This window comes from Papio anubis, chromosome 5, assembly GCF_008728515.1.
Source record: "Papio anubis isolate 15944 chromosome 5, Panubis1.0, whole genome shotgun sequence".
Lineage (NCBI taxonomy): Eukaryota > Metazoa > Chordata > Mammalia > Primates > Cercopithecidae > Papio > Papio anubis.
Window position 1 is genome coordinate 168,821,429 of NC_044980.1, and position 13,353 is coordinate 168,834,781.

General features: G+C 47.4%; 1 long non-coding RNA gene across 1 annotated transcript; it reads right to left on the bottom strand.

Moving 5' to 3' along the window:
* Window positions 1-745: 745 nt before the first annotated feature.
* Window positions 746-7,590, bottom strand: LOC103885614. Its single transcript, XR_004183922.1, has 3 exons — window positions 7,563-7,590; window positions 1,338-1,433; window positions 746-828 (listed from the first exon to the last, which is right to left on the bottom strand). It is a non-coding gene; the product is annotated as an uncharacterized LOC103885614 (long non-coding RNA).
* Between the last annotated feature and the right edge of the window lie 5,763 nt (window positions 7,591-13,353).

Here is a 13,353-nt window from a genome sequence, read left to right on the forward strand (position 1 = left end):
TCTGTTTGAAACTAGCCTATAAAATATCACCATTGGATGTAGATATGGAGAGAAAAGAAATATGTTGGGTTTATTGCTTAGTGAAATCTTTTCTTTTTATTTAAATAAAATGTTCATTGTGTTTTACGGTATGTGTCCATAATTTAAAAATTGTATTATAGTTTCAGTATTAAGGCTGACTTTTTTTTTCCCTAGATATGTTTCCAGTAAGTTAAAAAACTGTAATACTCTTTTGTGGAAAGCTTTAGATATGATATAATTATTAAAGATATTAAACAGACTGCTGATGTAAAAAAAAGAATGTCCTATCTAGTTTAGATATAAGCCCTTTATCAGACATGTGTTTTGCAAATATTTTCTCCTAGTCTGTGGCTTCTATTCTGTCTCTTAACACTCATTTTATTTTTTATTTTTATTTTTTAATTATACTTTATGTTCTAGGGTTCCTGTGCACAACGTGCAGGTTTGTTACATATGCATACATGTGCCATGTTGGTGTGCTTCACCCATTAACTCGTCATTTACATTAGGTATATCTCCTAATGCGATCCCTCCCCTATCCCTCCATCCCACAACAGGCCCCAGTGTGTGATGTTCCCCTTCCTGCATCGCAAGAACAGAAAACCAAACACCGCATGTTCTCACTCATAGGTGGGAATTGAACAATGAGATCACGCTCATTTTATTTTTACTTTTGGAACTAAAGAAGAAGAACGGTCAGCTTTCTGTTATTCTTGTCACAGTAATGGCAGAACCAAGCCTGCTAATGCTACGTTGAGCAAAGAAAGTCACACGGTCAAGTCCAGCATTAATGAAATGGGGTAGTACCTGCAGGTGGGGGATGGGAAAAAGAAATGCTTCTTAAGAGTAATATCATCTGCCATCTGGGAACCTACAATGGCTTTCTATTACCTTATTCTTTGGTTTGTTTAATGTTGGAACCTTTCTGAAAGATCCTTCAACCTTTCTGGGAGAATCTAATCTGATAACACCATCAAAGACACATTTCTTCTTTTGGCATAAATTCTAAGATATCATTCACATTTATCAATGTTACATATATAAGAACTCACCAACCATATTCCTCCTTGAGGAATTATAGCATGTAATGGTTATAGAATTACCATTCTATAGATTGTATAGAATAGCTATAGATTGTAATTTTATAATCGTGTAACAATTTTCTAATGGGTTGGTTGCTTACTATCAATTTTGTTAAAGTCATGGCTTCTCCAGTCATTTCTTGCTTATCAAAATTATTTCATGAGATGGGTCTGTCCTCGTATATTTGCAAATGATGTTTGCTTCCTTCCGCTTAGAAAACAACTTGAACATACCTGTCTGGATCACATGGTCTTGTCCTGATAACTTGGTAGAGGTTGCTTCAGCATTGTTATTATTGTTGGGTGGTTATCATTAATATATTTCATATTCTGTTTAAAAAACGAAAATTTTACACAAGACCAATGTCTTATTTTCCAGTACATTTTTCAGAAGCAACTAATGCTATTGGCTTTGTGCATTATAATTCCAGACCATTTTATATGTCTTTAGTTATATATACAGTATACACACACATTGTCGTATTATTCCATTTTTTCTAGCATTAAACATTGCTATGGAAAACTCTGAGGAAAAATATATATTTGAACAGAACTTTTTTTTTCTCAGATGTCCCCTCCTTAGGAATCTTTCTTTGATCCTTGAAGTTTGGTAACAACTTCATGTATATCCTGGCCGGGAGCAGTGGCTCACGCATGTAATTTCAGCACTTTGGGAGGCCAAGGCAGGTGGATCACCTGAGGTTAGGAGTTTGCCTGGCCAACATGGTGAAACCCCATCTTTACTAAAAATACAAAAAGTTACCCAGGTGTGGTGGCTGGCACCTGTAATCCCAGCTACATGGGAGGCTGAGGCAAGAGAATCACTTGAACCCAGGAGGCAGAGGTTGCAGTGACCTGAGATCATGCCACTGCACTCTGGCCTGGGCAACAAGAGTGAAACTTTGTCTGAAATAAATAAATAAATATAAATAAATGTGTAACTTCATCTCAACTAAATAAATGTGTATAGTTCATTGTTCATTATTGTATGACATTTTCCTGGACATTTTGTACAATACATATGTGTACTTAACAATGGAAGAAAAATATTCCAAATATAGTGGAAGAAAAAAAAATTTTGTCCAGAGGTTTCCAACCATTTTATTTTGTAGATCACAGATTTAAAGCTTTTGAGGCCCAACATCTCTATTAATTCCTATAAAATGTCTGATCAGTTTCAGTTTTGTAGCAGGCTCTTCTGTACTGCACGACATGCTTATAGCTGGAGGTCTGGTCACACATGCATGCAGGTTGCCCGCTGGTTCCTGGAGGTGGTCACGTCCAAGAAGCCTCTTCCAGGGAGCTTCATATTCCCAGGGGAGGGTTCCTTTGTCAAGAAGTGGATAGGTTTACATACGTGGCTTTGGTGCCTGTGAGCAGGAAGTGTCAGACACTTTCAGGGTATGCTACTGCTCCTCTTAGGAAGTCAGGCACCCAAGGATCCAGTGCCCTTCTGCTTAATGAGAAGGATTCCTTCTCATTGTTAGTGGGTTAAAATACAAGGAAGCTGGCCGGGCGCAGTGGTTCGCTCCTGTAATCCCAGCACCTTGGGAGGCCGAGGTGGGTGGATTACAATCTCAGGAGTTGGAGAGCAGCCTGGCCAATATGGTGAAACCCCATCTCTACTATAAAATACAAAAATTAGGATCTGGTGGCGCATGCCTGTAGTCCCACCTACTTGGGAGGCTGAAAGGGGAGAATCGCTGGAACCCAGGAGGCAGAAGTTGCAATCAGCCGAGATCGTGCCACTGTACTCCAGCCTGGGTGACAGAGTAAGACTCCATCTCAAAAACAAAAAACAAAAAATATATATATATGGGAGCCTCTGTTTTTAAGTAACACAGGTAACACCTTTTTAGATCACCTATTCTAAAACTACAGATTTGTTGTTGTTTTGTTTTGAAAGAGTCTCACTCTGTCACCCATAGTGGAGTGCAGTGGCAAGATCTTGGCTCACTGCAACTTCCAACTCCCAGGCTCAAGCGATTCTCCTGCCTCAGCCTCCCAAGTAGCTGTGATTACAAGCACATGCCACTACCAGCCGGCTAATTTTTGTATTTTTTGTAGAGACGGGGGTTTCAGCATGTTGGCCAGGCTGGTCTTGAACTCCTGACCTCACATGATCCACCTGCCTGGGCCTCCCATAAGTGCTGGGATTACAGGCATGAGCCACTGTGCCCGGCCTAGAACTGTAAAATTTAATTCAAGAAAATACAGGTCCCATGAAAGATGTAAGAGTTTTATAAAGCTAAAATCTAGTGTTTTCCGGTAAATTACACTTTAGCCAAAACCCTCCCAATGCTTCTAAAATAATACTAAAAGGGGCATCTGGTAATACAGGAGCAATTTTTTTTTTTTTTTTTTGAGATGGAGTCTCACTATGTTGCCCAGGCTAGAATGCAGTGGCTCGATCTCAGCTCACTGCAACCTCTGCCACCCAGGTTAAAGTGATTCTTCTGCCTCAGCCTCCTGAGTAGCTGGGATTACAGGAGCCTACCAGCATGCCCGACTAATTTTTTTATTTTTAGTAGAGACGAGGTTTCACCATATTGGCCAGGCTGGTCTCGAACTCCTGACCTCAGGTGATACACCCGCCTCAGCCTCCCAAACTGTTGGGATTACAGGCATGAGCCATTGCACCCAGCCATACAGGAGCAAGTTTAAAAATTAAATATTTATTTGAATAACAAGCTTACATTTGAACTGCAACACTGGCAATGCGGATTTTGAACGCGGATCACACAAAGCATGTATAAAATACTACTGGCCCAGAGAACAAAACACTGCTAAGAATTAGGCTAAATAGCTGCTGCTTTTAAGAAAATAAAAGGCCTGAAATCAATATACAATATGTTAAAAAATGTATTGGCTGGGCGCAGTGGCTCATGCCTGTAATTTCAGCACTTTGGGAGGCCAAGACAGGAGTATCATCTGAGCTCAGGAGTTCAAGACCAGCCTGGCCGACATGGTGAAACTCCATCTCTATTAAAAATAAAAAATTAGGCCCGGCGCGGTGGCTCACGCCTGTAATCCCAGCACTTTGGGAGGCTGAGGCGGCCGGATCACGAGGTCAAGAGATCAAGACCATCCTGGCTAACATGGTGAAACCCTGTCTCTACTAAAAATACAAAAAATTAGCCGGGTGTGGTGGTGCTCGCCTGTAGTCCCAGCTACTCAGAGGCTGAGGCAGGAGAATGACGTGAACCCGGGAGGCAGAGCTTGCAGTGAGCGAAGCTTGCAGTGAGCGGAGCTTGCAGTGAGCCGAGATCGCGCCACTGTACTCCAGCCTGGGCTACAAAGCAAGACTCTGTCTCAAAAATAAATAAATAAATAAATTAGCTGGGTGTGGTGACACACACCTGTAGTCCCAGCTACCCGGGAGGCTGAGGCAGAAGAATTGCTCAAACCCGGGAGGAGGAACTTGCAGTGAGCCAAAATCACGCTCTTGCACTCCAGCCTGGGCGATGGGAAAGACTGTCTCAGGGGGAAAAAAAAAAGGTATTAAACACTACCATATACAGAACAATCTTTGTTATTGACTATCTTTAAAAATTATTTGTGCAGTTAATTATATATTACAAATAAGCATAATACATGAACTTCCTTTTAGAAGGCAATTCCTTGTTACACTAAAAAACATCTAATTTTGGCTGGGCGTGGTGGCTCATGCCTGTAATTCCAGCATTTTTGGAGACCAAGATGGGCAGATCGACTGAGGTCAGGGGCTGGAAAGCAGCCTACTGAACATGGTGAAAACCTTCCTCTACTAAAAATACAAAAATGAGCCGGGCATGGTGGCGGGCACCTGTAGTCCCAGCTCCTTAGGGAGGCTGAGGCAGGAGAATCGCTTGAACCTGGAAGGCAGAGGTGGCAGTGAGCTGAGACTGTGCCACTGCACTCTGGCCTGAGCAACAAGAGCAAAACTCAGTCTAAAAAACAACAACAACAAAAAACAATTACATCACATTACAAATATCTCATTTTTGCTGTTAATAAACAGTTAATAGTATTACTGTTAATATCAAGAAGGCTACAAAAAATAAGATTTCTTTTTGTCTTCAAAGTGTGTTGTATGCAGTGAAGCACTTAACTGTGTTGAACAGAATGCAGTACTAGAAACTGTCCTGGGTGTGAGATGCTCTTGAGTGACTAGACTAGGCTTTTCTATTTTTTTATTTTTTTATTTTTTGAGACGGAGTCTCATTCTCTCGCAAGGCTGGAGTGCAGTGGTGCAACCTCAGCTCACTGCAACCTCTGTCCCCCAGGTTCAAGTGATTTTCTGGCCCCAGCCTCCCAAGTCGCTGGGACTACAGGCACCCACCACCACGCCCGGTTAATTTTTTTGAATTTTTAGTAGAGACGGGGTTTCACCATGTTGGCCTGGATGGTCTTGATCTCTTGACCTCGTGATCCACCTGCCTGGGCCTCCCAAAGTGCTGGGATTACAGGTGTGAGCCAACGCGCCTGGTCCAAGACTAGGCTTTTCAAGTCAAAGACGAAGGAATCATGCAACCCTCTTACAACTGGGATACCATCCTGCGCCACTTACCAATGCTGTCTTCCCAGAAAACCATTCAAGACACTAAAAAAAACTTATATGATAAACATACACAAAATGAAAAGACACCAACTGCTGTTTGACACTATTGGTAATGTCTGTCATATGTGAAAACACTTTTTATTTTATTTATTTTGAGACTGAGTTTCGCTCTTGTTGTCCAGGCTGGAATGCAATGGCGCGATCTCGGCTCACAGCAACCTCTGCCTCCCAGGTTCAGGCAGTTCTCCTACCTCAGCCTCCTGCGTAGCTGGGATTACAGGCATGTGCCACTATGCCTGGCTAATTTTCTGTATTTTTAGTAGAGATGGAGTTTCTCCATGTTGGTCAGGCTGGTCTTGAACTCACAACCTCGGGTGATCTGCCTGCCTCAGCCTCCCATAGTGCTGGGATTACAGGCATGAGCCACCGTGCCTGCCTGTGAAAGTGCTTTTAAAAAGAGAGTACTTCTGCTGCTTGGCCACATTCAGTACCTGTTCCCAAACCCCGAAGCCAGTGATGTCAGTGGCTACGTGGGCATTGAACGTGTGCATGATTCCTGCAGCTTTCCTGTTGAGCGGGACCATGATCATCAATGCTTTTCGGTACATTAATTCTACATCTTCTTGGATGACCACTAGTTTATTTCATTTTTCAGAAATATCCAGCCACTAGTGCACAGCCATTGCCACCTGTGCCCCCAGGGGATCTTGTCAACTCCAGTATGTCCCCCCAGCACTGTTACCTGGCATAATAAAGGTAGTTGGGCTGCAGTTGTAGTGACTCCTCCCAAAACAACCCAGGAGTTTAATACTGTTCGGCCATCGGTTACAGACATTCCTGCTTCTTCTGCTGTGGCTTTAAAAGCCTGTCTAATGGGCTGGGCGTGGTGGCTCATGCCTGTAATCCCAGCACTTTGGGAGTCCAAGGTAGGTGGATCACCTGAGGTCAGGAGTTTGAGACCAGCCTGGCCAACATGGTAAAACCCCATCGCTACTAAAAATACAGAAAATTAGCTGGGCATGGTGGTGCTTGACTGTAATCCCAGCTACTCAGGAGGCTGAGGTAGAATTGCTTGGGTGGCAGAGTAAGACGCCCTCTCAAAAAAAAAAAAAAAAAAAAAATTCAGGGACATCACCTTTCTCTGCCAGTCATTTTCTTACCAATGAAAGAAAACATATTCAAATCAATTATTAGTTCAGAAAATGTTTCTTTTATTGTATCTTTGAACTTTTTTATTGTTCTGCATTTTTTTACTTCAAAAACACCTACTATATGTATTTTTTCTCCTTTGTTTCCTTTTTTTTTCCAAGATATGTTTTTGTTACTTTCCTTTTTGATTTTTTCAGTGACCATTACCGTTATTTATATACCATGTACCTGGAGAGTTTCCAATGTTTCTCTTGTTACTGGCTTTTAGTTTTATGCCATTTTGGGTTTAGAAGATTCTTATGATTTTCATTTTTAAATGCTTTCTTTGAGATTTGTTCTGTGGCCTAAAATGTGGCCTATCCTGAGAATGTTTTAGAGCTGATGAGAGGAACGCAGGTCCTGCAGTTGCTGGGTGAAATGGGCTATAATTACCTGTCAGGTCCCTTTGACTTCTATTGGAGTGTAAGTCTGGTCTTTGTTGCTTTTCTGCCGAGAGGGTGTGTCTGTTGCTGAAAGTGGGTGTTAAGTCTCCAGCTACTATTGTCTGTCTCTGTCTGTTGCTCGAATAACTCTACTGTAATAACTGGGCTCCCAAGGCCAGGTGTGTTTATATACTGACATTGTTCTATACCTTTCTGCTGAATTGATCCTTTATCATTTTATAATGACCTTTTATTTTCTATTTTTGTGCTTTTTGACTTAAAGCCTACTTTGTGTGACAAGCCCTCACACACACCCATATCTCTTTGGTAACACCTTTCATTTCTTACCATCTTCATTGAATCTCACTCTTCACATTTTACTCAAAATGTCTACTTTTGGAGCTAAGTGGCACCTCTTTTTGAATCTTCAGATCCACCACATGTTGACTGCCTTCCTTTTATCTGTACTCTGAGGAACTGGCAGCATTTTTGCAAGGAAGTCTAGGAGGGAAACATAAATCTGTGTGTCAAAACAATGAACAGAGAAAATAATGTGTCCTGGTTAACAAAAGTTCTCATTGTAAAGTGTTATGCACAAGATTATGGAATTTTATGTGCCATAAATGAAATTATCTTGATTTGCCTAAAACTACGTTTTGTTTAAAACTACTTTTAAAAATTACATGTTACTCTAATGAATGTATTTTTGAGAATTTGGTGACTTGTTATTTCCTAGACCTCTTTAATTTCAAATTAAATTCCAGCATATTTTGTTTGCATGAGAGAGAAATTTAAAAATAAAGATGCATTCATTCACTCCAAGAAAAGTAACAGGCAAGGCATGGGTTAAAAAGAAAAGAACAAGTTTTCCTCTGCTTAGCAGCTCACTTCAAAGACAGTTGTAAGATAAGCTGTTTGAGAAGCCAAAGCCAAAGGAATGGCTTCCAGACACCACCCCCTTCCAGAGCAAGGTTGAAGGAAAAAAAAAAAAAAAGACAAATTATTTTACTGTTACTGTTTCCCCAGGCTTCTTAAGCGTGTAAAATGTAAATACAGACATTTTACAAATGTCTGTATTTAGCCAGTTCTTGTTTTTCTTTCAATGCAACTACAGGGCCACCAGCTATGCAAGGCCACAAGTTATGCTATGCTATAGATTATGTGACCTGTCATATGATTAGCTGCTTTGGTTTTATTTATTGTAAGTCCACTTACAAAAACCCCGCTCTGTCTTTGTTTAATGCTCAGCTTTTTGGATGCGAATCCACTGAGCTGATGTGTACCTAAAATAATCAATCCTCCTGTACTCTCATATCAGTCTCTCCAGTCCTCAGTTTCCCACAACGTGTGTGTGTGACTTTCATGTCATAAATCTTAGTTTATCAATAAACATTTTGAATGGATCTAATGGATTGTGTGGTTGTCTAAATGTTAGAAGTCTGAAGACCTCAAGCAGGCAGGAGCTGGGCAAGGGTAGGATCATGGCACAGGCAGGATCAGGGTGCCATGTGGATGGGCTCCAGTAGGAGTGGGGTGCTGGTGGGGTGGGGCACAGGTAGGAGCAGCATGTGGGTAGGATCCTTGTGTGGGTAGTATTGGGGTGCTGGCAGGGTGAGGCATGGGTGGTATGGGGTGCTAGCAGGGCAGGGTGTGGGTAGGAGCAGGGTTTGCATTTGGGCTGGTGCTGGAGTGGTGGGGCATGGGTAGGAGCGGGGTGTGAGTAGCAGTGGGGTTCAGGTAGGAGTAGGGTGATTGCTTGGGCCAGGCATGTGTAGGATGGGGTGCTGGCAGGGCAGGGCACTGGAAGGAGCAGAGTGCAGGTAGAAGCAGGGTGCTGGCCGGGCAGAGAATGGGTAGGAGTGGAGTGCGGGTAAGATTGGGGTTCTGGTGGGGCTAAGGTGGGTAGGATGGAGTGCTGTAGGACGGGTATAGTTGGGTGCTGGAGGGGTGGGGCGTGGGTAGGATGTGGTCCTGCTGAGAGGTGACAACATGCTATCAGCCCTCGCTCTCGGCGCTTCCTCGGTCTCGGCGCTCACTCTGGCTGTGCTTGGGGAGCCCTTTAGCCTGCCACGGCACTGTGGGAGCCCCGCTCTAGGCTGGCAGAGGCCGGAGCCAGCTTCCTCCGCTTTTTGGGAAGCGTGGAGGGAAGAGGCTTGGGAAGGAACCGGGGTTGCGGGCGTCAACCGCGGGCCAGCGTGAGTTCCGGCGGGGGCGGGGCGAGGGGCGCGGGGCGCGGGGCGCACTCGGAGCGGCCGGCCGCGGCAGCGGGCCCAGGGCAGTGAGGGGCTTAGCACCCGGGCCAGCAGCTGTGGAGGTTGCGGAGGCTGCGCTGGGTCTTCCAGCACTGTTGGCGCTGGGCTCAAATTCTTGCCGGGCCTCAGCTACCTCCCCGCAGGGCAGGGCTCAGGACCTGCAGCCCGCCGTGCCCAAGCCCCCTGCTCCGCCCTGGGCTCCCGCGCGGCCCAAGCCTCCCCAACGGGCGCCGCCCCCTGCTCCGCCACGTCCGGCCCCATCAACCACCCAGGGGCTGAGGAGTGCTGGTGCACGGCGTGGGACTGGCAGGCAGCTCCGCCCGCTGCCCAAGTGCAGGATCCACTACCTGAAGCCACCTGGGCTCCTGAGTCTGGTGGAGACTTGGAGAACTTTTATATCTAGCTAAGGGATCGTAAATGCACCAATCAGCACTCTGTCAAAACGGACCAATCAGCTGTCTGTAAAACGAACCAATCAGCTCTCTGCAAAATGGACCGATTCAGCAGGATGTGGGTGGAGTCAGATAAGGGAATAAAAGCAGGCTGCCCGAGCCAACCCCTCACTTGGGTGGTGCTGGCAGTGTGGTTGCTTTGTTATTTTTCTCTCTGCAATGAGTCTTGCTTGCTGCTGCTCACTTTTTGGGTCCGTACTGCCTTTACGAGCTGTAACGTTCACTGTGAAGGTCTGCAGCTTCACTCCTGAAGCTAGCGTAGACCACGAACCCACCGGGAAGAAGGAACAGCTCCAGATGCACTGCCTTTAAGAGCGGTAACACTCACCACAAAGGTCTGTAGCTTCACTCCTGTCAGCAAGACCACAAACCCACCAGAAGGAAGAAGCTCCAGACACATCTGAACACCTGCAGGAACAAACTCCGGACATACCACCTTTAAGAACTGTAACACTTGCTGCGAGGGTCTGTGGCTTCATTAAGGTCAGTGAGACCAAGAACCTACCAATTCTGGACACACTGCCGGGCAGGGCAGCAGGTAGGAGCTAGATGCTGCTGGCCGGTGATGGGTAGGAGCAGGGTGACAGCTGGGCCAGGCCCAGGAAAGAGCAGGGTGCTGGTGGCGCAGGGCGCAGGTGGAAGCGGGATGTGGTTGGAGCAAGATGCTGACGGGGCAGAGTGGGGTACTGGTGCGGAGAAACATGGGTAGGATCGGGGTGCTGGAGTGGCGTGGGAGAGTGGGAGGGAGTGCGATAGGGGCAGGGTGATTGCGGGGCGCGGGTAGGATGTGGTACTGGTGGGACCGAGTGTGGGTACGAGCAGGGTGCTGGCGAGGTGGGGTGCAGTTAGGACCGGGCCGTGGGTGGGTGAAGGGTGATGACAGGGCAGAGCGTTGATAGGAGCGGGATGCCAGCAGGACGCGGGAAAGATCGGAACCTGATGTTGGAAAGGCCACCAGCCTGGGTCCCAGCACATCTGCAGGCACAGCTCTTTCACCTGGTGCGCCAGTTTGCAGTTCGTGCATTTGCTCGTTCTGGCTGCACAGAGGGCAGGGAAGCCACGCACTGCGCGGGAATGCAAGGTCGGGAATGGCTGGGGGTGCGACCAAGGGGACTTGGAAAACCGCCCCGCCTCCCCAGGTTCATCGGGCAGAGAGCGCCACCCACAACCCCCGCGGTTTTCCGGAGGCACAGGCCCTGTGGAGCTGGGCCTCTGCGGAAGGGGTAGGGGACAGGGCAGAAGCAGGAGGACAGAAAGAGCTGGGCAGGGAAGGGGGTCCGAGAGAGCCTTTCTCAACATCCAGGTTAGTGGACAGGCTTGGGGGTCCTGCAGGGCTAGCCCGGAAGAAATGTAACTGGAAAAACGAACTGGAAAAGGGTGTGGAAAAGGAGTTGGTCACCGGGCAGCAGCAGGTACCTTAGGCAATCATAGGGGCTGAGGAGGGGCTGGCTTCTCATTGTCAGGCCTTGGGCAGGTAGTTTCATGGAACTCAGGTGAAACAAATGTAACTTTAAGACTAGCAGGATCAATTTCTCCGTTTATTGAAGGAAGCTGTGTAGTATATTGGGTCTATGGGAGAATTGGGAACCTTTCAGCCTCATGGGGGGAGCTGCAAGGGTGGGCGCCCTTCCCCGCCTACTCTATGCAGGGGCACTCTTAGGATGTGGGACTGGCAGCGGAGGAGAGCAGACAGCAGCAGAGAAGAACTGGAGTCCCAGAGACTTAATTTCTTCTAAAGAAGTGGCCATGAACATATTCAGCTCACAAGGAGAAGCCAGTGGGCCTGCGCTGGGGGGGTGGGCTTGAGGTTGGATGTGTGCTCTGGGTCTCTGTGGGAAAAGTCCTCTGTTTTCTCCCCATCCCCCAGCTGCCTCTTGAGGTCTGGCCTGTATCTAGGCACAGAGGGATAGAGGAAGGGATGCCCATGGGGCCTTGGGGTGGGAGGGCCTGGGAACCTGAGCCTAGCGTGCCCCCAGGCCAGCTGCTCCTGTCCCTGCTGTGTCCTGGTGGGGCTTAAGGCTGAATGTGCGATCTGCACATCACTGCAGATTTGAAGTCAAAGTGAAGTCGCCCTTGCAGGCAGGAGAGGGAGCTGCCAAGTCAGGGTCTGGCTCAGACTCGGCCAACAGTCGTGTACAGGGGTGGCCTGCTGAGGGGGAGGTGGTGCGGGGCGTTGGGGAGCGGGGGCAGCCAGCCCAGGAGAGCTAACCTGGACCAAGAGACCGGGTGCTGCCTGCCACCCACCCTCGCCAGGTCTGACAAAGCTGGAGTTGGCCACAGGGAGCTCCCCACGGTGCAGACAGGTCCCATCTCTGGGGCTAGCAGCTACCCAGGCTGCACACTCAGGCCTATGCCCAGGAAGGGACCTGGGTAAGGAGGAGGCTGGGGTGAGGGGTGTTTGAACTTTGGTGGCAAACAGGCTCCCGTGACTGTCTTCCAGGAGAATGAAGAGGTAAGCTGGTGTCTGGTTAGCCCTCCCCACACTTCCCAGGGACCACTCTGGCCAGACCTTGGCTGATGTGCACAAGCTGAATGTCTGGCTTGGCCCTGTGATGGCCTCAGGACCCATCTGAGACGGCAGTTCTGTCCAGAATCCCAACCACTTCTCCTGTCTCCCACCTCACCCTTGGGGGCTTGGAGTGGACACCTGGACACACCATGGGGGGATATAGCCTCTCCCTTGAAAAAAGGTCTGTAGGGGTCTTACATGGGGTACACCCCGCACCTCTACACATGCCACACCTGTCTTCTTCACATATGTAGACACACGGGCACATGGGTGCATATCTTTTCCCACGGGCACGTCCAGGGACCTGACCAGATGGTCGTCCAGTGGAGGACAGAGTTGAAGCCTGGGGCCACCTGGCCTCGGAGGCTGCAGGGAGAGGAGACTCAGCCCTGCCTGGGCCTGGGTGTGGGCTCAGGATCCAGAACATCAGGCAGCAGAGTGGAAACGGGGCCCTTCCTGAGGGTCCCACAAGGGGAATTTGAGGCCAGGTGGGGTGCCAGGCAGACATGCCAGCCTGCAACTGCCCAGGAGGCCTGGCCCTGGCTTCTGCATCCCCAGGGAAAGGAAGGCCTGCATGGGGCTCTGCCTCCCTTTCTTGACTCCCCTTAGTCATCTCTCTCTCTGTTTATGCTATTAATTTTTCAGCACACAGTCTTAAATACCTACATGAAGAAAGTGCTACTGTCATAATGCCATGTGAAAATTCTACCAGCAAAAAATTATGTAAAAATACTATGCTAGCTGGCCGGGCACGGTGGCACATGCCTGCAATCCTAGCACTTTGGGAGGCTGTTTATACACGTCTTAATTTATTCAAACTTTTTTATTTAACTTTCATCTTAAGTTCAGGGGTACATGTGCAGGTTTGTTACATAGAGAAATGTCACAGGGGTTGTACACATTATTTTGTCACCCAGATATTAAGC